Source organism: Trachypithecus francoisi, unplaced genomic scaffold (assembly GCF_009764315.1).
Source record: "Trachypithecus francoisi isolate TF-2019V2 unplaced genomic scaffold, Tfra_2.0 Lachesis_group19, whole genome shotgun sequence".
NCBI lineage: Eukaryota > Metazoa > Chordata > Mammalia > Primates > Cercopithecidae > Trachypithecus > Trachypithecus francoisi.
Genome location: NW_022681464.1, coordinates 50,674,704 through 50,698,976, shown reverse-complemented (window position 1 = coordinate 50,698,976; position 24,273 = coordinate 50,674,704). Strand labels below are relative to the sequence as shown.

General features: G+C 43.6%; 1 long non-coding RNA gene across 1 annotated transcript; it reads left to right on the top strand.

Moving 5' to 3' along the window:
- The first annotated feature begins 13,545 nt into the window (after positions 1-13,545).
- LOC117064225 lies at positions 13,546-23,335 on the top strand. Its single transcript, XR_004429334.1, has 3 exons — positions 13,546-13,611; positions 21,246-21,286; positions 22,799-23,335. It is a non-coding gene; the product is annotated as an uncharacterized LOC117064225 (long non-coding RNA).
- The last annotated feature ends 938 nt before the right edge of the window (positions 23,336-24,273 follow it).

Here is a 24,273-nt window from a genome sequence, read left to right as displayed (position 1 = left end):
TAATGAGCAATAAACATGCATACGTGTGTGTGTGTGTCTGGGTGTGTGTGTGTGTGCGTGTGTGTGTGGTGTGTGTGGTTTTAGGGGTTGTTCTGGGTATTATAATGAGCTTCTTCACTATAACAGTCTCGTTTGGGTTAATAGAAAATTAACTCCAACTCATAGGAAAACATGGCTCCTTTATAGCTCTACTTCCCCCCAACCCTTGCCATTATTTTCACATTAATTTTATACCTTACACACCCAGTAACACGGTTTTGTAATTTTTGCCTTATGAAGTTGGTTTTTGAATCAAATAGGAGATAAAAAGTTACCAAGAAAAAATATTTTATTGTCTTTGATTTTTAGCTGTGTAATTTTCTTTATGGGCACTCTTTGCTCCCTCACGTGGATTGGAGTTGCTTTGTACGGTCTGTTCATCTCAGCCTAAGGGACTGTCTTTTGTGTTTCTTATAAAGCAGGTTCGTTGTTGGTTTGGTCTTGAAATGTCTTAAACTCACCTGAATTTTTGAGGTCAGTTTTGCATCAGATGGTATTCTTAGTTAGCCCTCTTTCTTTCAGCACTTTGAAGATGCCTCCTACTGTCTTCTGGCCTTCATGGTTTCTGATTGGAAATCAGCTGCTTATCTTACTGGCTTGACACCTTAGGCAATTTAAAATTCCATAATAATGCTGAAGCTTGTGTAACATATCTCGAGGGTTAGCACTCTTTAAATTATTTTTTCTTGCATAAGTATTTGCATTTATGAATTTATCAAGCACCATCTTTAGAATTATACCTTAAATGCTTATTGATTTGTTATTATTTATAATACAATTTCTATAATCACTTTACATATTATTTATGATTGGCATGCTGATTGTGAACAATCACAGCTGGATCATTACATATTTTCCCATCCCCCAGAAGTGTTACCAACACGCATCCTGTTATTATTACTTCTGAGACAATGAACTATTTCCTTACTTTGTAAAGGAAGCAAGTTGATGTTACTTGTCTTGACAGGAGTCTGGTGTGTCCCATGGGTATTTTGGTAGCAGGATTCTAATTGCATCAAGATACTGACTCATTATCAACTCACAGAGTCAAAATGGGGACAAAGGAAATAGATAAAAGAGAGTGTACAGTTCGTCTCCTATGAGTTGTTAAGAACAGCAAACTCTTGTAACAAAAATTATACATTTTGGAAATTGTAGCATTAAAAGTATGCTTGTCTAAGAAGCTTTAAGTCAGTCAGTAAATATACAGCTATTACTGGTATTATTTCCTCCCCTGAGTACCCAGCCCTCAGAAGTTAGCACAGTACACTTGAAAGGGATAGCGTGACTGTCAGTGGAGACTGCAATGTGTTTCTGTTCTTCAGGCAAGGAGCATGACGGCAGGCCAGGAATACGCAGAATCCATACAGGTCACCCTGTGATTGTGGTCATAGGTGCACACTGGAGATTAAATTGTGCAGCTTTCTGCAAGGGGCAAAAGCTCCTGCCTCTAAGTAGGAAAAAGTCCCTAATAAACTACTCACTTGGTCTTTGTATACTCATAACCAATGGAAGGTAAGTTCTATGGAAAATCTATAAACATGAGAAGGACCTGATGTAGTCATTAATATTCGGGGACTCCACACGTGTTAAGAGTGGGAGATGAGTGGATTGTGCTCAAGATAAGAATGAGATTAGTTATCATGAGGGGTTGATACAGCAAGAATAGAAGCATTTTGCAGAGTTGTGTTTTTCTCTTTTAGACTTTGCTAAGCATTCTATTCCTGTAAGTGGGGCAGTGACAACGATTTATAAAATTAAGAATTCATCTATCTGGCCAGGCACGCTGGCTCACGCCTGTAATCCTAACACTTTGGGAGGCTGAGGTGGAGGATCACTTGAGCTCGGGAGTTGAGGACCAATCTGGGTAACATAGTGAGACCTCATCTCTCTCTCTATGTATATATCTACATAGATCTATATAGATCTACATATAGAGATGTATTTCATCTATCTAGAACTCACATCTACGGATGGATGTTCTTTTTTTCTCCTCTTGTTGGCCTGAGGTGTGGTTACTGTAGCACATGGTTTTGGAGCATGCTAGTTTTACCAGGGCTACTGTTATGCATTACTTTGAGCTGGGTGGCTTAACACATCTAAATTTAAATTGACTCTCTCACCGTTCCAGAACTAGAAGTCTGACGACCAGGCGTGAGCAGGGTCGTGCTCTCTTTGAGGGCTCCAGGGGAGGAGCTTCCTGCATCTTGCCACTTCTGGTGGCTTCTGACTTTCTGTGGCTGTGTCTGCATCGCTCCAGCCTCTGTCTCCGTGTTCACATGGACTTCTCCTCTTCTCCATGTGTGTCTCTCACAAGGACACTTGCAATTGAACTTTAGGTAATCCAAGATAATCTCATTTTGAGACACTTAATTTAATTATACCGGCAAAGACTTTCTTCCCAAGTAACGTTGCATTCATAGGTTTTGGGAGTTAGGATGTGAACATAGCTTTTTAACTTGATAGCATCCCATAAGTGATATTTCTTGGCTATGAAATAAATGAGAGACAAAAGGCCTAGTGAAGACTCGCACGAGGCCAGCCAGGCCAACATTATGTGCCACTCAATAGTAGATAATGATAAGGCCAGGGGACTTTCCTTGTCTCCATGACAACCAGAGCTGGAGACTTCCCAGAGACCCCACAGGACAGGACTTTCCAGACTCCCAGAGCAACCTGGCCCAGGGATTGTTAGTTTTCTGTGAAAAACAAGACTTTAAACCCTGGTTGCAGCTGGGCATGGTGGTTCACGCCTGTAATCTCAGCACTTTGGGAGGCTGAGACAGGTGAGGTCAGGAGTTTGAGACCAGCCTGGTTAATATGGTGAAATGCTGTCTCTACTGCAAATATGAAAATGAGCTGGATGTGGTGGTGGCACCTGTAATCTCAGCCACCTGGGAGGCTGAGGCATGAGAATCCGTTGAAGCCAGGAGGTGGAGGTTGCAGTGAGCTGAGATTGTATCACTGCAATCCAGCCTGGGCGACAAAGTGAGACTTTGTCTCAAACAGACAAACAAAACCCCCTAAAAACCTGCTTGCCCTGGAAACAAGACCACTGAAGCACAGATGCAGCTTCCATAAACCGTAAAGCAAAGCTTATCCTTACAAAACCATCTTAAACTCCCTTTATGAAAGAAACACCTGGTAACTGGCCCAGACTGTAAACAGGTGAGAGAGAAAAATATGAATCCCTTAAGCTCTGAGAATGGTCTCAGAGCCAAGAGCCTCCTGCTCAGTGGTCGTCTGATCCCTGACTGTGCCTGGCTCATGCCACCAGCCTGTTCTCACTCCACTTGTAAGAACATGCCAAATAAACTGGCTGAGTATCAGTGTTTAAGACACATGTTTGAGGAGAATCAGACTAAAGGGAAGAAGTTGCCCCTGGGGAATCTGCTTGGTTAACTAGGACCACTCAAGACCCCCAAACACAAAACTCAGTACACTCCCCATCCTTCAACCCACTGAATAGACCAACCCCTTGACTACTGACCAAGGCAGAAGATGCATTTAGGCCAGCGTTTTATGAGATCTCAAAGAGGAACTCCAAAGCCAAGGGCCAGGGAGAAAAGCAGCCTCGAGGATGGCAGGATGGTCACCGTTTCAAGAACTGGCTCCTTTCATTACCAGTGGAATCTTTGGAAAGACAAAATTCCAGATCAGAACCATCATGAACTGGCAAAAGAGAGCAATAGAAGAAAAGTTGCAACTCATAGGTAATCGGGTTTTAATTGCTCATATCCAAGCAATCAATGTCTTATCTCATAAAATGTTCTAGTTTATTAGATTTAGATATGCATTGAAAAAAAAATTCCAAGAAGTAATTGCTTCTGGAGACCAATTGCCTTAGGATGTCTCCAACTAAAGTTAATCCAAATGAACAGTGAGCTGTAGTATCAGAAGCAGAGAGACAAGTTTGTCATGTAGGGTACATCCAGTCTTTGTGGACTTCTGTAATACTCAGACATATTATAAACCACCTAAACAGTATTCCTGGCCAGAAGAGCCATTGTCTCTTTTAAATTTGTACCTGGACTAACTAGATAGTGCATTTCGATGCATGTCTAAAATAGAGACAGAAACAAATTTGAAAACATTTGCTGGAGACAACCGTGGCATCCATGGGGAACAGCATAACTCTTCAAAGAAAGACACTTTTCCTCTTTTACAGGCATTCCGTGTTGAAATGTTCTATGAAATAGGCCAGTTCAATTTCGGGAATCGTTTGGTCTCATTCAGTTACTTGGTGAAAATTTAAAACTCTACAAGGATTAACTCATAAATCTGGCTATTCACATTGCCAGACCAAAGATAATGTTCGCATAATAATCCTGTGACCCTAGGACAATTCTGAATGCTGGTCCAGTAGAAATTATTTGTAAAATATCCAAGGGCTTTTGTGAGTTATCTAACTTAGTTACCGAGGGTGCCATGAAATCTGGTGCATATATAATTCATAATTTATGTGAGAAATAGATTAACTTTGCTCAGCATTTATTGGATCTTTCAATATAATAAAATATTGTGGTTCTTCTATAATCTATCATTTTGCTGAGTCGTATCAGGGACTTGTTCCAAGAAAATTGCTGGAAGTGGGAGAGGCAAATGGCAATTAAACCATTATTGCAGTTGGCTTTTGCATGGTGTAGCAGAAACTAAACTTAATGTGCTCCAAACAAAATTTATTTCTCTCATTCCTACCTCCCAACCTGCTTCCCCCACTATGGCCTGATTTAGACAGGAGACATCAAAATGCAGGTCAGGTAGCCATGCCAGAACCTCAAATGGAAGCTCAAAAATTTTGCCTTTTTTCTCTTTAACCTCAGATTTAAAAATTTTAAAAACTAGTAAGTTTTAAGTTTTAGAGCAGTTTTAGGTTTACAGGAAAAAAATAAAATGCAAGCTCAAACATTTTGCCTTTTTTCTCTTTAGCCTCACATTTAAAAATGTTAAAAACTAGTAAGTTTTAATTGTGAGAGACATTTTAGGTTCCCAGGAAAATGGTACACACGTACAGAGAATTCCCGTGTGCTGTCTCTCCTTCCTCCCACAATCTCTCCTATTATCATCTTACACTGGTGTGTACGTTGATTACCACTGATGAACCATTATTGATGCATTATTATTAACTAAAGTCCATCGTGTACATTAGGGCTCTGTGTCGTGCAGTTCTATGAGCTTTGACAAGCATACAGCGTCATACATACACCACTACAATCAGAACACAAGATGAGATCTCAAAAACTTCTAAGTGCATACAACATTAACTACAGGCACTATGCTGCACCGCGGATCCCTGGAGCTTATCGTCACACATACCGGAAACATTTCACCCTGTGAACAAACCCTGCCTCCTCCCCCAGCCCCGGCAGCCACCACTCTCCCCTCTGCTTCCTGAGTCTGACTGTCTTCGGTAGCTCCTGCAAGTTCAACAGGACAATATTTGGTTGGACCTGGAGGATGCTGTGCCAAGTGAAAGACAGCAGGCACAGAAGGAGAGTCATTCATTCTTTGTGATTATATCTTTACAAGAAGTCATGGGATAACACAGGCATGGAAGAGCTGTTTTTCTGAGTGAATACATAATATTAATAAAAGCAAACATTTTATACAGTGAGAGCAGCCAGCTGGCGGCGCCGGCTCTGGTGGGCACTGGGGGTGGGCAGCCGTTTCCCCTGCAGGACACAGGATGCATTCCCACAGTTGTCAGCTGTCAGATGCCTCCCATGTCCCTGCTGTGGAGAGCTGCCTGGCCCTCAAGCTCATGGCCTTCCTGGGGCAGCCTCCACTCCCGACAGGGTGTGAAAAACCCAGCCCCTCAGTGTCATTCAGAGCAACTCAACACCATCCCAGCTCCCCGTGTCGGGGAATGGTCCCTCTGGAGGCTGTGTCTCGGCCCCGCTTTTACCTTCTCTCTATGGATCCCAAGAGAGCTCCCTTCATGTAAATAAGCCCTGACATGCTGCTCTTCACCTTAAAGTCAGCTTAGAATGGAGTCTAACCTGTGACACAGGCTTCCACGACTTTACAGGAGAATCGGGAGAAAATCAGATTTTTCTGCAAAAAAAAATACAAAACAAAATTGTTCCAATTGATAGGATGACTTGGTTGCCCTGTGGGGAGTGGGATGGGGGACAAGGGAAATTACATGAATAAAGCGAGGGTCTCTCAGGTGCGCTTGGTAGAAGGAGGAGACAGCAAAGGTACACCCAGGCTTCACAAAACCCTGTGCGATAAGCACTAGCATCACCGCTTCATGGTGAGTCAACTGGGCCCAGTCAGACTAGAGAACCTTCTACAGTCATTTCGCCTGTGAGCTGTAGACTCACAAAGAGCAGGCCCTGTTACAAGACATGATCTCCCGGCTTAATCAGTAGTAAAGGTGTTGTTTATGTGATTTCAGCCGTGTGATCCTCAGAACTTCAAGTTAGGGCAAAGGAGGTCAAGACAGAGTGATTGTATTCTTATTTTTGTGATTTTAGAGACAGGGTCTGGCTCTGTCGCCCAGACTGGAGTGCAGGGTGTGATCATAGCACACTGCAGCCTCTTACTCCTGGACTCAAGAGATCCTCCTACCTCAGCCTCCAGAGTAGCTGGGACTACAGGCACACAACACCATGACTATTAAAAAAATGTGTAGAGATGTGGTCTTGCTATGTTGCCCAGGCTGGTCTTTAACTCCTAAGCTCAAGCAATCTGCCCACCTTGGCCTCCCAAAGTGTCGGGGTGGACTGCAAGTCACCAGGAGCTCTGCCCTCAGCAGGACAGGAGAGCTTCTTGGGCAGGACTTAAGTGGCCTCTTTAGAGCACACCCACATCTCTACAGAGAGAGCCAATGCAGACCCTGAGGAAGCTGCGGGAAGCTGATGGCAATCAGGGCATCGCTACGGGGGGAAAACCTTTAGGCTGGCTTCCAAGAGGGCTGCCGGAGTGGCGGTCATTCTCTTCTTAAATTCACCCTTGTCTACGTTCTGAGTTTGTTAATACACAAGAAAGCATATCCATTTCTCAGGGGTAGACACAACTTAACCAAGAGTGTAATACTCATGTGTAAAACCGAACTTTGCAATAAGCCCACACCATCCACCAGTCTTTCAGTGCCTGCAGTCTGAATGGAAAGCCACTCTGCTCACGATGAGAAGCCATTTCAACATATGAAAGCAAAGGATTTATCCAACATAAAAAGTCGCTTACACAAATGCATTATTGAGCATTGCCACGGAGGTTGTGGGAAAGTCAGAGACGTCATCTCGAGTTTTTCACCGGTACAACCCCAGCTGGACTCGCTCTTCCCCACACCTTAGACCTTCATGGTCGACAGCTCCACGAAACTTCTAAATCTCTGACTCTGTTTCCCTTTTCTGGGACCTCTTGGCATCTCCCCCTCTCCTTTTCAGAATACCGTAGTTCTGTCCTAGCTCTTGCAAATGGCAGTCCCTTCACCAATTAATATTTCATAGTGTATAAAACACACTATTTCCTTAAGTTGGGGTTCAGCCACTATAACCAGACATCACATGTTGCAATGCTTTCAGCCTTGCAGGCTCTAGATTCTAGAATATTAACACTCATGGGGTAAATTCTCGAGGTCCTTAGCCACAGTAAGAATGGCTTCACCAAAGGCATTGGAATACAAAAAAAAATTTTAGCTTAGGCTTCCTCAGCTCTGAACATATACTTCCATGTCCGTGGCCCCGTGAGCCTCTGGCCTCCCCGTCCAGGACTCAGTGCTGGCCGCCTCTTTCTGGGTGAATGCGGCATTTCCTAGTGTGCAGTGGATCAACTTGGGGGGAATTATGGCAGTCTTGGGAGACGTGTGTTTTAAGATGATTTGTCCATCTTTTCTCTCAGGTGTTGATTCCACAATTTCACTTTTACAAGGTGATGGCATTTTCCTTCTCAAGTTCTGGTGAGGCTTCACATGGTAACCACCTAACTGCAATGCCTTTGAGCCAGTAACAATCAAGACCAGCAAGAGCAAGCTGGTTTAAGAAAAAAATCAGTGTAATCCTTGATTACAGCCTGTCTGCGTAGAGGCAGATTTATAAAATGTGGAAAGCGTGATCTTAATCAGAATTGACAGTACCAGCCAGCCTTCCTTTTGCCATGGTTCCTGTATTTATTTAGAGGGGGTTGGTGCACAGACCCATTCTGAGACCCTGATGACAGCGGAGGACTCTCTCCTGGGAAAAAAGCACAACCTCCCTCTGCTCCCTCCACATGGGCACACACAGACATAGAGACTTGCACACATACACACAGAGATACATACCTACAGTGCACACTCATGCATCCACAGGCACTCACACACAGAGACACACACATACACAGAGACACACAGACATACACGCATACAGAGGTGCATACCAACACACACAGACACACAGAGACACACAGACATACATACAGAGGTACATACCAATATCACACACACACACATCCAAAGGCACTCTCACACACAGTCACATGTATACAAATACATACATACAATACACACGTGTCCACAGAGACACACATACCTACAGTGCACACTCATGCATCTACAGGCACTCACAGACACATAGACACACAAACATACACACATACAGAGATACACACATACCAACATCACACACAAACACATCCACAGGCACTCTAACACACACACAGACACATACATACAAATACACACAGAGACACATATATACATACAACACACGTATCCACAGACACAGGCACTCTAACACACACACAGACACATATATACAAATACACACAGAGACACATATATACATGCAACACACGTATCCACAGACACACACAGGCACTCTCACACACTCATATACACACACACCCCCATAAACACAAAGATGCACGCATACCTACAACCCACACTCACAGGTATCCACGGGCACACACAGCACACATATATACATGGAGACACACACGTATACCATGCATGCTCACACATATCCACCAGCACTCACACAAACACTCTCACACATTACTGCAGGTACCTTCAGTTGGCTCACAAACCCTTTTGGTCTGTCCAGGAATCACTGTTCAGACCCCTGCTGGGAATGAGTGCAGGTGACCTGAAAAGTGATGCCCATGGCACCTGCTCAGTGACCTAGGGTCACCCATCCCAGAAGCACCGAGTGCTCACCACCTAGGAGGCAGCATGAAAGGTATAAGCAGGGCTGCCTAGGGCACTGACAGTGGGATTTACTCCTACGAGTGTGTATATATATATTTAAAGTGAAGGTCGTAACTCTGGCAAGCATGGGAGTTATGTACCTTTTGAAACTCTTTTAGTTTCGCGAGTTTATGATGTATAAATGGTACACGACAGAAACAATGTGGTCACATTCAGTCTCAATTATAGATGTTTCACTTTTTAGTGTATTTTTAGAATTTGAGGACTAGGAAACAGATGGACAGATTTTAAAGCTTTCTGGAGGAGATGATTGAGTTATCAGAACATAACTAGTAAATTAGTAATGGGAACATTCTCCATGACATGAGCTAAACCTATTTTTGTTTGATTTTAATTGCAGTTCTAAGGGGCCCACCCCTTCCATTTCTTATGAATGTCTTGACAGTTGCTGGCTCTGGTGCTGTTCAGCTGCAGTGGGGGGCGGGTGGAAGTGGTGATAAAGCCCCTCACACAGGCCGGGCGCGGTGGCTCACACCTGTAATCCCAGCACTTTGGGAAGCCGAGGCGGGTGGATCATGAGGTCAGGAGTTCAAGACCAGCCTGGCCAAGATGGTGAAATCCCATCTCTACTAAAAATACAAAAATTAGCTGGGCGCGGTGAGCAGGCACCTGTAATCCCAGCTACTCAGGAGACTGAGGCAGGAGAATTGCTTGAACCCAGGAGGCGGAGTTGCAGTGAGCTGAGATCGCGCCACTGCACTCCAGCCTGGGTAACAGAGCAAGACTCCTTCTCAAACAAAACAAAACAAACAAAAACACCCCTCACATATGCGGCTTCCCCCTCCCAGTATCTGGTCGGGCTTGATGCTTTATCCATGAATAATTCAGACTCAATGTGCATTATGTATTAGTTGATATTGATGTAATGACTCCTGTGCTTATTGCCTGAAGTGCATGATCTCTTTCATGAGTAAAAATAGCTCTTCCCTATTCCACTCCCGCGATGGGAAACAGGTGCCCCTCCTACCCTCGGATAGTTGGCCGTTGGCCTCTCACCTGCACGCAGCCCTCTCAGGCCCTCACGGCCCAACCTGCAGTAAATGTTGGCAAAGACTGTAAATGTGTTTTCTCCAGTGAGATTTTGTTATATAATCGCTTCATTACTTTGGTGCACGAACTCTAAACCACTTGTAATCAACTATGTGCTGTGAACAGTGCGTGATGCTGTTTCCTTTCAGTCATTAACAGACATGTGAGATATTATCATGCTGTATATAGAACCCTGGAGAATTTGAATTAATTCTCTTGCATTTTTCTTCCCACCATGAGACTTAGAGCATCATCTCTTAAGTGGTTGTTTTCTGTTTTCAGATGTGTGTCTGAACAATTATTTTTTCAATTTCTCTAGAGACCAAAACAAGGTTTTGAAGACCCTACAGAGGGGATGATATCAGTACCTGCAACCCTTGCTGCAATTCCACAAGGAATCGGGCACTAGGAATTCTTTTCCAGTCTTACCACGTTCCCACAATTCTCATTTTGCAGAAGTTTTCACAATGCAAGGAAAATTAACACGGCCCATTAGTTAGAGCATAGGGTGTGCACTGCAGAGATGGCGATGGTTTGCAGTGCGGCCTCGTAACACGTGATGAGGTGTTGGAGCTCAGAAGTTGCTGCTCCTTAGAACAGGAGTCAGAGTCATGGTGTTTGAGAGCTCACTGTGAAGTGAGGAACGGGTTATTTGTGAAGGTGGACTTTATGGATCAGAATGTGATCTGTCTAGGTGCGCGTTCCCTGTACACTTGAGAAGATAGGAAGGACATGTATTCTGCTGTGGCTGGATGGCATATTCTATATGGCGTATTCTGGATGGCAGAATATCTATATGGATATTCCCGATGGCATATTCTGCTGTTGCAGGATGGCATATTCTATAAATGTCAGTTACATCAAGTCGATTGACTGATAGTTTGGGTCATCTGTGTCTTTACTGATTTTGTTCCATGTAATACTGGAAGTCCCAGCCAGAGCAATTCGGCAAGAGAAAGACATCAAGGGTATCCAAATTGGAGAGGAAGAAGTCAAGTTAGCCTTGTTGACAGACCACATGGTCTTACATTTAGAAGAACTTAAAGATTCCACCCAAATAAAACCCATTAGAGCTGATAAGCATATGACACAAAACCAGAATCAATAAACTTCTAGGCCACCAAATGAGCTATTCAACCCCTGCTGCAGCTCCGATGCGAAAGGGCACAGAGGCAGACGCTCCCTGCATGACTGCAAGAGAAGGAAGGTGGGACACTGAAATAAACGACTTTCCATACCCCCATCAAACAGCTGAGCTTGCAAAGCAAACCTTCACCCCAAATCTGAAGAAACAGGAGAATCCAACTCAGTGTGGCACCAGCGGTTTGCTTCTCTGGAGTAGAAGTCCCTGAATGGTGCGTGGTAGGACCTCGTGCTGGGCCGGTGGCTTTGACAAAGGTCTCAGGCTGGAGAGTGGATGAGCGGAGAGCAAGTGGCTCCTCCTGACTATGCCATGGGTGGCCTTGGGCTCACATTCAGGGGCTCACCTTGCAGAAACCCCACCAGGTTCTCACATCAAGGACCTGGAGAAAAGCCCCTTATGACTGTGAGAGAGGGAGGGGAGATACCCTTCTAGGTATCACAGACCTACCCTCCAAGGGAGACTGTCCATCAGGACACGCAGAAACAGCACCCCCCTGGAGAAAGGCCCCCCTCAGCCTGCCCTGGCCTTGCTGGAGGTGGGGCTTTTTGAGAAAAGAACAAGGAGGCTGAAGACAGGGAAGACAGCAGGTGGGGAGGCTGGGACCCTGGGGGAGGGGTGGGAACATTGTGAAGGCCACGCCCCAAGCCCTGGGGCCCTGTATTGGGCCTTGGTTGCATTCCTATAAAGAAATACCCGGCCAGGTGCTGTGGCTCACGCCTGTAATCCCAGCACTTTGGGAGGCCGAGGCGGGCAGATTACGAGGTCAGGAGATCGAGACCATCCTGGCTAACAGGGTGAAACCCCGTCTCTACTAAAAATACAAAAAATTAGCCGGGTGTGGTGGCGGCGCCTGTAGTCCCAGCTACTCGGGAGGCTGAGGCGGGAGAATGGCGTGAACCCGGGAGGCGGAGCTTGCAGTGAGCTGAGATCCGGCCACTGCACTCCAGCCTGGGCGACAGAGCCAGACTCCGTCTCAATAAATAAATAAATAAATAAAAATAAAAGAAATACCTGACACTGGGTGATTTCTAGAGGAAAGAAGTTCGACTGGCTCGTGGTTCTGCAGGCCGTACGAGAAGCCTGGTGCTGGCAGATCTACATTAGCGAGTTCTCAGGAAGCTGGTGGAAGGCAATGCGGAGCCAGCAAGTCACAGGACGAGACCCCGAGCAGGAAAGAGAGGCGGGGAGGGGCCACACTCTGCAACCACCAGATCTCTGGAGAGCTCCCTGTTGGGAAGACAGCCCCAAGCCAGGAAGGATCTGACCTCGTGACCCCAGTGCCTCCCTCCGGGCCCCGCCTCCAGCACTGGGGATCACAATTTAACACGAGATTTTGGTGGGACAAATATCCAAACCATATCAGGACCTAAGAGGTGGAGACTTCATCGGAAAAGGACAGACCCCTTCTGCCCACCGCAGCCCCCACTTTACGGTGGCCCCAGCGTGTTCAGTCTAACAGCAGTAGAGTCCGGCTGAAGGCGCTGCCGCTGGCACCTCTCCAAACAAGAAAAGGGTAACCCGTTACCTTGAGGGTCGCCAGTGTTTCCGAGGTGGAGGTCCTGCCTCCCAGACCACCCTGCAGAGCAGAGGTTGCAGCTGGCCCTGGGGACACCCACAAGCGTGAGGAATAAGCCGGCATGTGGCATGCGACAGACATGGGGGCATCTTTAATATTTTGTCTAATAATGTATAGAAAGTCCGTTACTACTGACACTCCTGCAGAAAAGGAGAAACTTATTACTGTGACTTACACACATGTTGGGTAAAAAATTATCCACTGAATCATTTTTATAAGTTGATTTTGAGAGCACCGAGTGTCTTGGAAAGAGAACACTGGCAGAGAAGAACCTGCTATACTGAAAAGCAATGAAAAAATCTGTTTCCAATGTTCTTACACTTCGTTTCTACATTGATTCGTACACGGTTTCTTTCAGGTCAGAAACTTCTGTGTGTCATTTTGAAATAAAGGTTTACATTCCATGACGTTTTCGTATTTTAATAAATATCAGTGATGTGCAAGAACTGAGTATGGATAATTCAAACACATTTCACTTTTACTTTTTATGGAAATATTATGTATTGCCAAAAACATAAATATTGTAAATTTATAGCTCAAGGATTTTTTTTTTTTTTTTAAACAGAACATGCCTGTGTAATCAGAACCCAGAAAAAGGAAAAGAGCATTCTTCACCACACAGAAGTCCTGGTAACAGTCTTTCTAGTTATTTGCTTACTGCAAGGGTAACACTATCCAAGCTGCGCTGATTAGGGTTTCGTATTTCCTAGAAATGGATTCATAGGCTACATGCTCTTTTGTGTCTGGATTCTTTCATGCAACAGTATTTCTGTGAGTTTAATCTATGTTGTTATAGGTACCCTTAGTTTTCTTTCCTCTTTTTTAATGCTGTGTAGTTTTTGTTTGTTTGTTTGTTGTTTGTTTGTTTGTTTTGAGATGGAGCCTTGCTCTGTCCCCCAGGCTGGAGTGTGAGAGTGCAGTGGCACGATCTCGGCTCACTGCAACTTCCGCCTCCCAGGTTCAAGGAACTCTCTGCCTCAGCCTCCTGAGTAGCTGAAATTACAGGCACCCATCAGGACGCCCAGCTAATTTTTGTAGTTTTAGTAGAGATGGGGTTTCACCATCTTGGCCAGGCTGGTCTTGAACTCCTGATCTTGTGATCCACCCGCCTCGGCCCCCAAAGTGCTGGCATTACAGGCGTGAGGCTGTGTAGTATTTTACTTTGTGCTAATTATAATTTACTTATTTTACTGGTGATGGACATTTAGGTAGTTCCAGTTCTATTTTTTGAGTTACTGCAAAAGAGTACTGTTGTGAACATTTTTGTACATGACTTTTGGTGAGCATATGTAGGCATCTTCACTGGTTATATGCCTCAGCATCTAATGTTGGTCACAGGCCATTCAGATATTCAACTTTAGCATATGCAGGCAAACAGTTCTGCAAAGAACTTGCATCAGTTTAAACTCTTCCCAGCAGTGCATGAGAGTTCCAGTTTCTCCATATGCCTGCCGACACTTGAAGTTATTTGTTTTTTTTATTTTGGCCATTCTTATGAGTGCATAATGGTGTCACTCTATGGATTTAATTTACATTTTCTTTTTAAAAATTCTGGTTGACAAATAATCATGCTATATATTTATTGGGTACACTATGTGTTTTGATGTGCGTATCCACTGTAGAAAACGTGAACAAGCCAATTAACATACCTATCACCTCACCTACTTATCATTGTTTGTGAGTAGCATGTTTAGAAGCTACTCTTGTAGCCATTTTGTAATATGCAATACATTTTTATCAACTGTGGTCAGCACGCTGTGCAATAGATTACAGAAACTATTCCTCCTTGTCTAAGAGAATCTTGGTACCCTTTGGCTAACCATCCCCCTTCCCCTGCCCTGAAGATGGATAAAGCTGCTCATCTTTTAATATTTCATTCACCATTTGTCATCTTTTTTGAAGTCAGTTCAGCTTTTAAAAATTCATTTTTCTCATAGCTGTCTATTTTTTCCTCATTCAGTTAAGGGGTATCTCATGTATTTACGATACAAATCCTTTTCTGGAAATGTGTGTTGCAAACATATTCTCCTATTCTTGGTTACTTTTCCAGTCACTTTTTCATTTGTTGTTTTGCTGGCAATGTTGTCTAAATTCTCACCACTATCACTCTTTTCAAGTTACTGCAGCTTTATAATAAGTCTTGATATCCCTTTTATAAGATTGAGCAAGATTTATTCCGAGGTATACGCACAAGAGTGGGAGTGTTTGACATAAGGCATATTCATATATACTTTCTCCAATAATCATACGGTTCTTCAGAATATCTATAGGGATTGTTGCATTATCAACATTTTACTCCTAGAATGAGACTTTAATCTTATTAGTACTATTTCTTCTAGGCAATGGGTAATCTGGCACTGCAAATACTTAAAAAAAATTAAAGACCAACACATAAAGATTGTGTACCACTAGTATGGATTGATGAGTGTTTCATACCATCTGTCTCATCTTGATTCTCTCAGACACTGACAATTTGATCCTCTCTGTTTCCCAGAACAGGAGAAGCATTGTACCTGTAGTCATTGATAGGAGTGGGGCTTAAGATGGTGCTTTTCTGTTTTAAAACAAGTAGCAGGAGTACCCCCCCAGGAGGCCAACTACACTTTCATTCATTTATTTCTTAAAGTAGCAAGTATTTGTTAAACATCTGCTGTTGCCAATACATCAATGAACAAAAGAAGTAACATCTCTGCCCTCCATGGAGCTCACTTTGTAGTAGTTGGAGACAAGCAAGAAAAATGAATATTAATTAATTACACATTTTGAAGCAGGAGCTAACAAATTTGATGAAAGGCAGGATACAGAAGATGAGGAAAAGAGGATTCAGCAATAAGGCTCTGGTGATTGGTCTGCTGATGCAGCTGCCATTGACTGATATGAGGAAAAACACGTTTGGATTTCAAGTGTTTATGTAGAGATGCCTACTAGACAGCAAACGAAACACTCTGAGTAGATACACGGATGTGTGAGACCGGAGTCCAGGAGCGGGGTCTGGGGAGGAGACGGGCCTTTGTGAGCCACCATGCTGTAGATCTGTTCAGAGCCATGGACCACATGCTGTCAACAAAGGAGTGAGGGTATTGAGAGAAGATGAGAAATTCAGAACATGTGCTCTAGGGCACTGTAAACTTTCCAATATGGAGAGATAAAGAAAAACCAGCAAAAATAATTGAGAATCAGAAATGAGTGAGGTAAGAGAAAATCAAGGAGACTGTTGCATCCTGGAAACCAAATAGAAAAGTGTTTCCGAAGGAGGATGTGAGCGGCTCCACAAAAGCCACCGAGATAACAATACGCAGGATGTATCAATGGGTTGAGAGGATGACTTGTAAACTCCAGTGCAATTCGGAGGACATGGGAAGAGAACTGGAGAACGTGAGTTAGAAAACTCTCAGGAGTGACACTTCTTGAGGAAAAGTATAGAATAAATGGTTGACATCTGCAAGGGGTTATAGAATCAAAAGGATTTTTGAGAAGGTGGAAAAAGATAAACGACATTTGTGTGCTCGTGCACACAACCCAGAAGAAAGGGAAAACAGGCGATGCACAGGGGAAGGCAGAGTTTCAGGAAGAAAGTCCTTGTGTTCTAACGCCCACGTGAAGGAGTTGAATTTAAAGGGGTGCATGACTGCGTCCTAAAGAATGAAGAGAGAGAAAGCGAGGATAAGGTAACAGCTGCAGATGAGTCCATTGGACAGCAGGAGATTGAAGATGTTTTCTAGTGTGTGAACCTTTTTTTTTTTTTTTTTGTGATGGAGTCTCACTCCTGTTGCCCAGGTTGGAGTGCAGTGGTGCAATCTCGGCTCACTGCAACCTCTGCCTCCCAGGTTCAAGCGATTCTCTTGACTCAGCCTCCTGAGTAGCTGGGATTACAGGCACACACCATCATGCCTGGCTTATTTTTATACTTTTAGTAGAGACTGGGTTTCGTCAGTCTTCTTAATCAAATACCAGGTACAGGAACCAGCAGAGAGTGACAATGAGGAAAGCCATGTTGGAAGCAGAATCTATAGATAGATAGGCTTCAAATGGGGGCGATTTTGCTCCCCCTGGGACATTGGGCAGTGTCTGGAGACATCTGTGGTTGTCACAATTTGGGGAAGAAAAAAGTGATACTGGCCTTGGGTGAGCAGAGGCCAGAGATGTATCTCAATATCCCACAGTGCACAGGGCAGCCCACACAGCAGGGCCCCTGGGACAAAGTGCCAACAAGGCCGAGGTGGGGACACACTGTGAAAGGGTGATGGAATGTTGTGTGTTGCCACAGAATGCTGAGGGCACATCTGAAATCGGTGATCAGAGATTGAAGTGAGTTCCCTTAACCCGGCGACATGCTTTTCTCCGGATTTGTTTAGCAATGTGCACATTGTGTAGAGCGATAGAGTTGGGGCCTGGACAGCAGTAAGGAGGGAAAAAGGCCACGGGTGGAGTTGAGCATCTGAGCGAGGGAATGACAAGCATGGCAAGTCAGCTGGGGATGGAGAGAAGTGAGGATGGTGGAGGGATGGGGCAGTGCAAAGGTTTTAGGATAAACTGCAGGGCTCAGGGGGCCGAATCACTGAGGAAGTTGGGGCACTGGACTTACTGAGGTGTGGAGTTTTACTGGGATTTACTTTTTAGCAACTCCATCGTCATGGGAACCAGTGGTTGAGTGAGCCTAGGGGAAAGGCTATCAAAAGAGAATCAATCAAAGATGCCAGGATTTTGAAAGGATTATGGACATTGATGTGAAAGTCACAGATTGTGGCAGAAATGGTTGGGGAGTGGCAGTGACAGGAACTCATTCTAGGATTGTCAGGGGCCTGGCCTGGGAGCAGCAGACAATTAGCATGAGAAAGAGGGGAGGTGGGTACAACAGTTAACCCTGAGGGTTTTTAGAACAGAGAAAAGCTTTAACGTCTAGAAGTGGAACCAGGGGGCTCTGAGGACCCCTACTCCTCCTACTGACTTGAGAACACCAGGGTAGGGGGAGAGGAAGAGTGAGGACCCTTACTGCATCCACCCCTGGAGAGGGCAATGAAGCAGCTCCCTGGGGGAAGACCCTGCTTCACTTAAGAAAGCGCAGGACATTTCGAGAGAAATGTCATGAGGCAGGAAATTGCTGTGCATGATGGGATCTGCAGAGGGCACAGTGGATGGGCCCAGGAGCCAGGAACGTTGGGCAGAGGGATGAGAAAGGGAGGTGCTTGGGACGGTTTGGGGAGGTATGTCTGGGGAATGAGGAACTGGGACTCCAGAGCTTCTTGTAGAGTTCTACTCTAGAGTCCTCCTCTAACAGGACTACGCAGTAAAATACGATGATTCCAGAGGGACTCAAGGCAGGTAGTGCTGGTGAGGCACTGAGGGAGGTGGGCAACTAGAAGAGGGGATCTTTCCTGGAATATTCGGAGGTCTGGGGTTACTCACTTCCTTATTCCTGCCGTTGGTGTGGAAGCAGGTGGATGATGGCCCCGTCCCGAGCATCCAGCGCTCAGCTGCATAGACCTGGGGTTTCTCCCTTAGTTAATGGGCCGTTTTCATTGAGGTTTCTGAATCTCTGCAAAGCAGAGGTGCATGAACATTTGGTGTTCTAACTCTAACACCAGAATACAAGGGAGAAAGTGAATCTCTCTATTAGAGGCATTGTAAACGTGGGCAAGAAATGCCACATTTGACTTGAGTCTGCTGACATTTATTCCGGATGTAAGTGTTCCTAGCAAGCTCAAAACAGGCCGATGAATCTTGCACCTGCTTCATGAACCTGAGAGGGGCATCAGAATGATCTAACAAAACAACTGCACGATGAGAAATAGTTTCTTCATAGTGACTGAAAATGGAGGATGTCCTGTCCCTTGGTCCAGGTGGGCTCAGCTGGGACAGCAGTTGGCTGGGCACCAGGAGCACGTTCCACACTCTTGGCTGTCCGTTTCTAACAAGAAGTCTGAACCTAGGAGTCATTGATTTGTGGCTTTCCAGTTAGACTGCCTAAGTTCAGAATGTTTAATCCAGATGCATCAGACTTTTTTTTTTTTTTGATACAGCGTCTTGCTCTGTTACTCAGGCTAGAGTGTAGTGATGCAGTGGCTCACTGCAGCCTTGACCTCCTGGGCTTAAGCAATCCTTCTGCCTCAGCCTCCCTTACGCAATCCTTCTGCCTCAGCCTCCTGAGTAGCTGGGACCACAAGTGTGAGCCACAACATCTGGCTTTCAAAAAAAATTTTTTGTAGAGATGAGGGTCTCATTCTGTTGCCCAAGCTGGTCTGGAACCTGGGTTTAAGCAGTCCTTCCACCTCAGCCTCCCAAAGTGCTGGGATTATAGGCCTGAGTCACTGCACCCAGCCAGACATAAATTTCTTATCTGGGTTTGATGGCCTTAGCAGCTCTAAATAAAAATAAAATAGTAAATATTGGTTTGTTGTTCTTTCTAGGGAGCCAATATCTTCATGTAATGCTCCGAGTGCTGTGAGATGCTCCCTGAAATTATATTTGTCATATGCTCAACAGAGACTGGATGCACCCAGTTCTAATTTCTTTTACATTTTTTTTTTTTGAGACAGAGTCTTGCTCTGTTGCCCAAGCTAGAGTGCAATGGCATGATCTTGGCTCACTGCAACCTCTGCCTCCCAGGTTCAAGCGAGTCTTCTGCCTCAGCCTCCCAAGTAACTGGGACTACAGGTGCCTGCCACCATGCCTGGCTAATTTTTGTAGTTTTAGTAGAGATGGGGTTTCACCATATTGGCCAGGCTGGTCTCAAACTCCTGACCTCATGATCCGTCTGCCTTGGCCTCCCAAAGTGCTGGGATTACAGGCATGAGCCACCGCACTCGGCCTCTTTTACATTTTTAAAAGCTAAAAATATAATATGCATTCTGAAAAGTTGATACATCATAAAGTGTAGACCTCAATGAAATTTATGAGCTGAACACAACCATGCAACCAACATCCAGATCAAGACCTTGGAACACCCTCAAGCCCCTTCCAGACACAGCCACCCCCGTGTGTGGCCATATCTTAATTTCCAAGAGCTTCCTGCCCGTTTTTGTACTTTATGTAATTCAAGTTATACAACTTGCGCTTTGTCTATGGCCTCTTCTCTTGAGCACAGCATCACCTTCATGAGATGCATCCGCATCATCGCTTGCAGTTGTGGGCTGCTCGTTCTCATTGCTGCAGAGTTTTATTCCATTGTGTCAGTATGCAACACTGGTTTTTTCATGATCTTAAAGCAGCTTCACCTAACAATGTGTGGCATTATGTGGAAACCTCACATACTGTTCTCATGTGTGATTTTCCATAGACACAGATTCATCTAGATCTTCTCACTAGTCACATTCTCGCGGACTGCTAAAAGTTAGCAGGAGTTGCTGACGTTTCATGGGGCACAATGAAAAATCGGCAAATCGGCTCTGCTTCCCTATATCTGTTTGGGAGTGTGCATATCATATGTTTGCAATGGTGAATTCCTGTTTTGCAAAGCATTGTTACTGTGGCCTCAATCAGTCTTAAGGGGTGTTAGCAAAAGACTAGAAATTGCAAGCTTCCTTGGTAATCTCAAAAGTGAACAAAGTAATTATCTAAAGATCTTTGCAAAAAAAATTTAGTTATTTAATTTTATGACTAAAGGACCACCTAACATATAATCCAAAAATATATCAATTAAATTCCACTACACAAAACCACAAAGATTAACAAAAATGTGCTAGCTTCGAGTTCTCCGTTCAAACTCTGCCTTAACCTTTTATATTCTAGGGAGTTCCTGAAGATAAAGCTATTTGGATTAATTTACCTGGGATTTTCTTATGTTCATGGCAGGGCAGATAGTATATATTTTCAGCTTTGTGGATGCTGAGAAACAAGATCCTCCAAACTTGGAGCAAATGTTCTCCATCAAAGATGAATAGCTTTGTTCTGTTGTGTTTACATTTTACATAGCTTGGGGACGATACCAAAGAGGCAGAAGATGGAATTTGCTCCATGGCTCCACTTCACTGAGCCTGCTGGAGGATGATGGTTACAAGGATTCCTTCCCTCTGGGGCTCAGCATGAGATGAAGTGGCCGGAGGCATATGAGTCCTGCACTAATAAAGGCGGATTCTGTCAAGCCTTACCTGGATGGTGTGTGTGACTATCCCCATAGAAAGGAGCAGGCTGTCTCATGAAGCCTCCATTCTAGCCTTTTGTGATCACTTGTGATCTTAGAGGGGTCCTCTACAACCCCGAGTCCCAAATAGGTGACCACAGAGTGGGCTCACACTTATTTCTCCACTGTTCCTGTGTTCTTTCAGAGGGCTGACCATCAAACCTACTTAGAAATAAGACCTTGAATGTAAGTGTATGTTGTTTATTATCTACATCCTTTGTATGGCAGAATGTCAGTTATAGGATAAACAACAGAGGGTAGGCTTTGTACCAAGTCATGGTGACAATAGTATAAAGCAAGGCTGGGTGTGGTGGCTCATGCCTGTAATCCCAGCACTTTGGGAGGCTGAGGAGGGCAGATCACGAGGTCAAGAGTTCGAGACCAGCCTGGCCAACATGGCAGAACTCCATGTCTACTAAAAATACAAAAACTAGCCGGGCGTGGGTCATGTGCCTATAGTCCCAGATACTCAGGAGACTGAGGCAAGAGAGTCACTTGAACTTGGGAGGCTAAGATTGCAGTGAGCCGAGATTGCGCCACTGCACTCCAGCCTGGGTGACAAAGTAAGATTCTGTCTAAAAAAAAAAAAAAAAATTAATAGAAAGCAAGTGCTGAGTGTCAAGTGACGTAACTTTGGAGATAGCCATGATCCTGATTTCTCAGGTCCTTTGTTGTTCCCAGGGTTACAATATGAACCATTGATTTCATCATTACTAATAAATATAGTTTTATAGTCATGTTCATAAATTCTAGACTATTAGAGATTCTAGAACATTTGGTACATGGTATTCACTTAGAAATATTTCTTGAAAGCAGTTTAATAATAGTCATTACTTGAATTTGTAACTTTTTTTTTTTTATTATACTTTAAGTTCTAGGGTACATGTGCATAACGTTTATATCATGTATAACTCCCCAATGCAATCCCTCCCTCCTCCCCCCTCCCCCTGATAGGCCCCAGTGTGTGATGTTCCCCTTCCCGAGTCCAAGTGATCTCATTGTTCAGTTCCCACCTATAAGTCAGAACATGCGGTGTTTGGTTTTCTCTTCTTGTGATAGTTTGCTAAGAATGATGGTTTCCAGCTGCATCCATGTCCCTACAAAGGACGCAAACTCATCCTTTTTTATGGCTGCATAGTATTCCATGGTGTATATGTGCCACCTTTTCTTAATCCAGTCTGTCACAGATGGACATTTGGGTTGATTCCAGGTCTTTGCTATAACTTTTAATCTTCAAAAAATAAGAAATGTAATGCTGAAAGAAAGAGTCCCTGTGGAAAGTAAGCCAGGAGATCCTAGTGCTGCTTTGAATTGAGTTTGCAGAAAAGTGTCTAGATGATACATTTCTGTCTTATAATAATTTGTAATGACTCATAATTGGTGCCATTTACTTGACTTTTTACCAGGCTAGGTTTTTGATAATGGCCATTATTCAGCTCATAAAACATGCTCTATGACTGACTTCTTTGTTGGATGCTGAGTAATATTTTATATAACACCTGAATTTCTTTTTTAGTATGATTGACTTTAGCAATGAATATATTGTAATGCTTTGGATAACTCATAAGTTTCTCAATTTCGTGTTATTCTATATTTTTATTTTCTATATTTAAGTGACTCAATTCTTAATGTTATAGTTTATCACTTTGAATGGTTCGATCTTTTGGTGAATTGTTTGTATCCTCTCGTATTGTTCAGAGGCTGAAGATGATCCCGGAAGGAGGCAGCACCAGCAGGAACCAGGCGTCATCCACTCAGAGTCATTCCCCAGGCACCCTGCCTCCTCCTTTCTCTTTGTCCTTGTTATGTGAAATGTGTTTCACTCGCAACCTTATTTTTATTCGAGAAGTATCAGCCTAGTTTCTATCATTAAATGCATGACATTGGTGTCGGTTCACCATGTGTGATGCTCTACTCTGTCTGCTGCTCCGCGTGATCTTTTTGAATGATCAGAGACATGCTTAATGCTGCTTTCATACTCTATATGAACATTCAGTGAACCTCTGTTAAATTAATAAATGTCGAGTGATGTTACCACACCCTATCTGGGTGATGCTTCCAATCAAGGGTGCTTGCCCATATTATTAGGTTGGACAATCACTGTGCAGTAGTAATTGTGGTTTTTGCCATTATTTATTCATCCTTAATGTATTTATGTAAATTCCCTCAATTATTTTATACCTTTAAAAGTATTAAAACCACATAATTAAAATGCCCCACAAAATTTGCATCATTGTTAAATTTCTGCTATGATTCTGTTTGCCTAATGTATATGGCTGCATATGCATTTATTATTATTACATATTTACTATTAGTTGTACCATTTATCATTTGGTAGAAATTTAGCTTATTGACATCCTTATTCAATTCTTGAAAGGTAAGTTGTTTTGTAAAAAATGTTAAGAAGAAGAAAAGCTGTATATAAGTTAGGTATAGGCATTGATGCATCCTTCTTTTACACACACACAAATGAACACACATACAAACACACATACATAAAACTTGGTTTTATGTATATTATCCTTTTAAACATTTTTTTAATGCTTAATTTTTCTCAGAACTGGTACTCAGGAAGGGTGTGGTAACATCACTCGACATTTATTAATTTAACAGAGGTTCACTGAATGTCCGTATAGAGTATGAAAGCAGCACACCGGGCGCAGTTGCTCACACCTGTCATCCCAGCATTTTGGGAGGCTGAGGCGGGTGGATCACTGGAGCCCAGGAGTTCGAGACCAGCCTGGCCAACATAGTGAAACCCCGTATCTACCCAAAATACAAAACTTAGCCAGTCCTATAAGTTCATCTCAAAATAACTAAATAGATACAAATTAATATTTTTCATAATTTATTTGCTAAAGTTTTCTAAAGAATATTTTACACAATAAAACTTGTAATTTATAAGGCCCCCTTTCCGTGTCAATTATTAGTTGAAGTTGTATAGAGATGAATGACAGCTATTTGCTATGTAAAACACATGCACACACAAATCTGTGTGTTTGAGTTTTATTATTCTGTACTCTACTGTCTATGTGGGGTTAACATTGATCACTTTTTTTCTGTCAAAATAACTTTTTCTACCCATTTCTTTGCCCCTTTAAATCTGCTGTTTCCACTGGCTATGAACTGAGAGTGTTATGCAGGAGAGCCAGTTCTGTGTCATAAGGGATAAG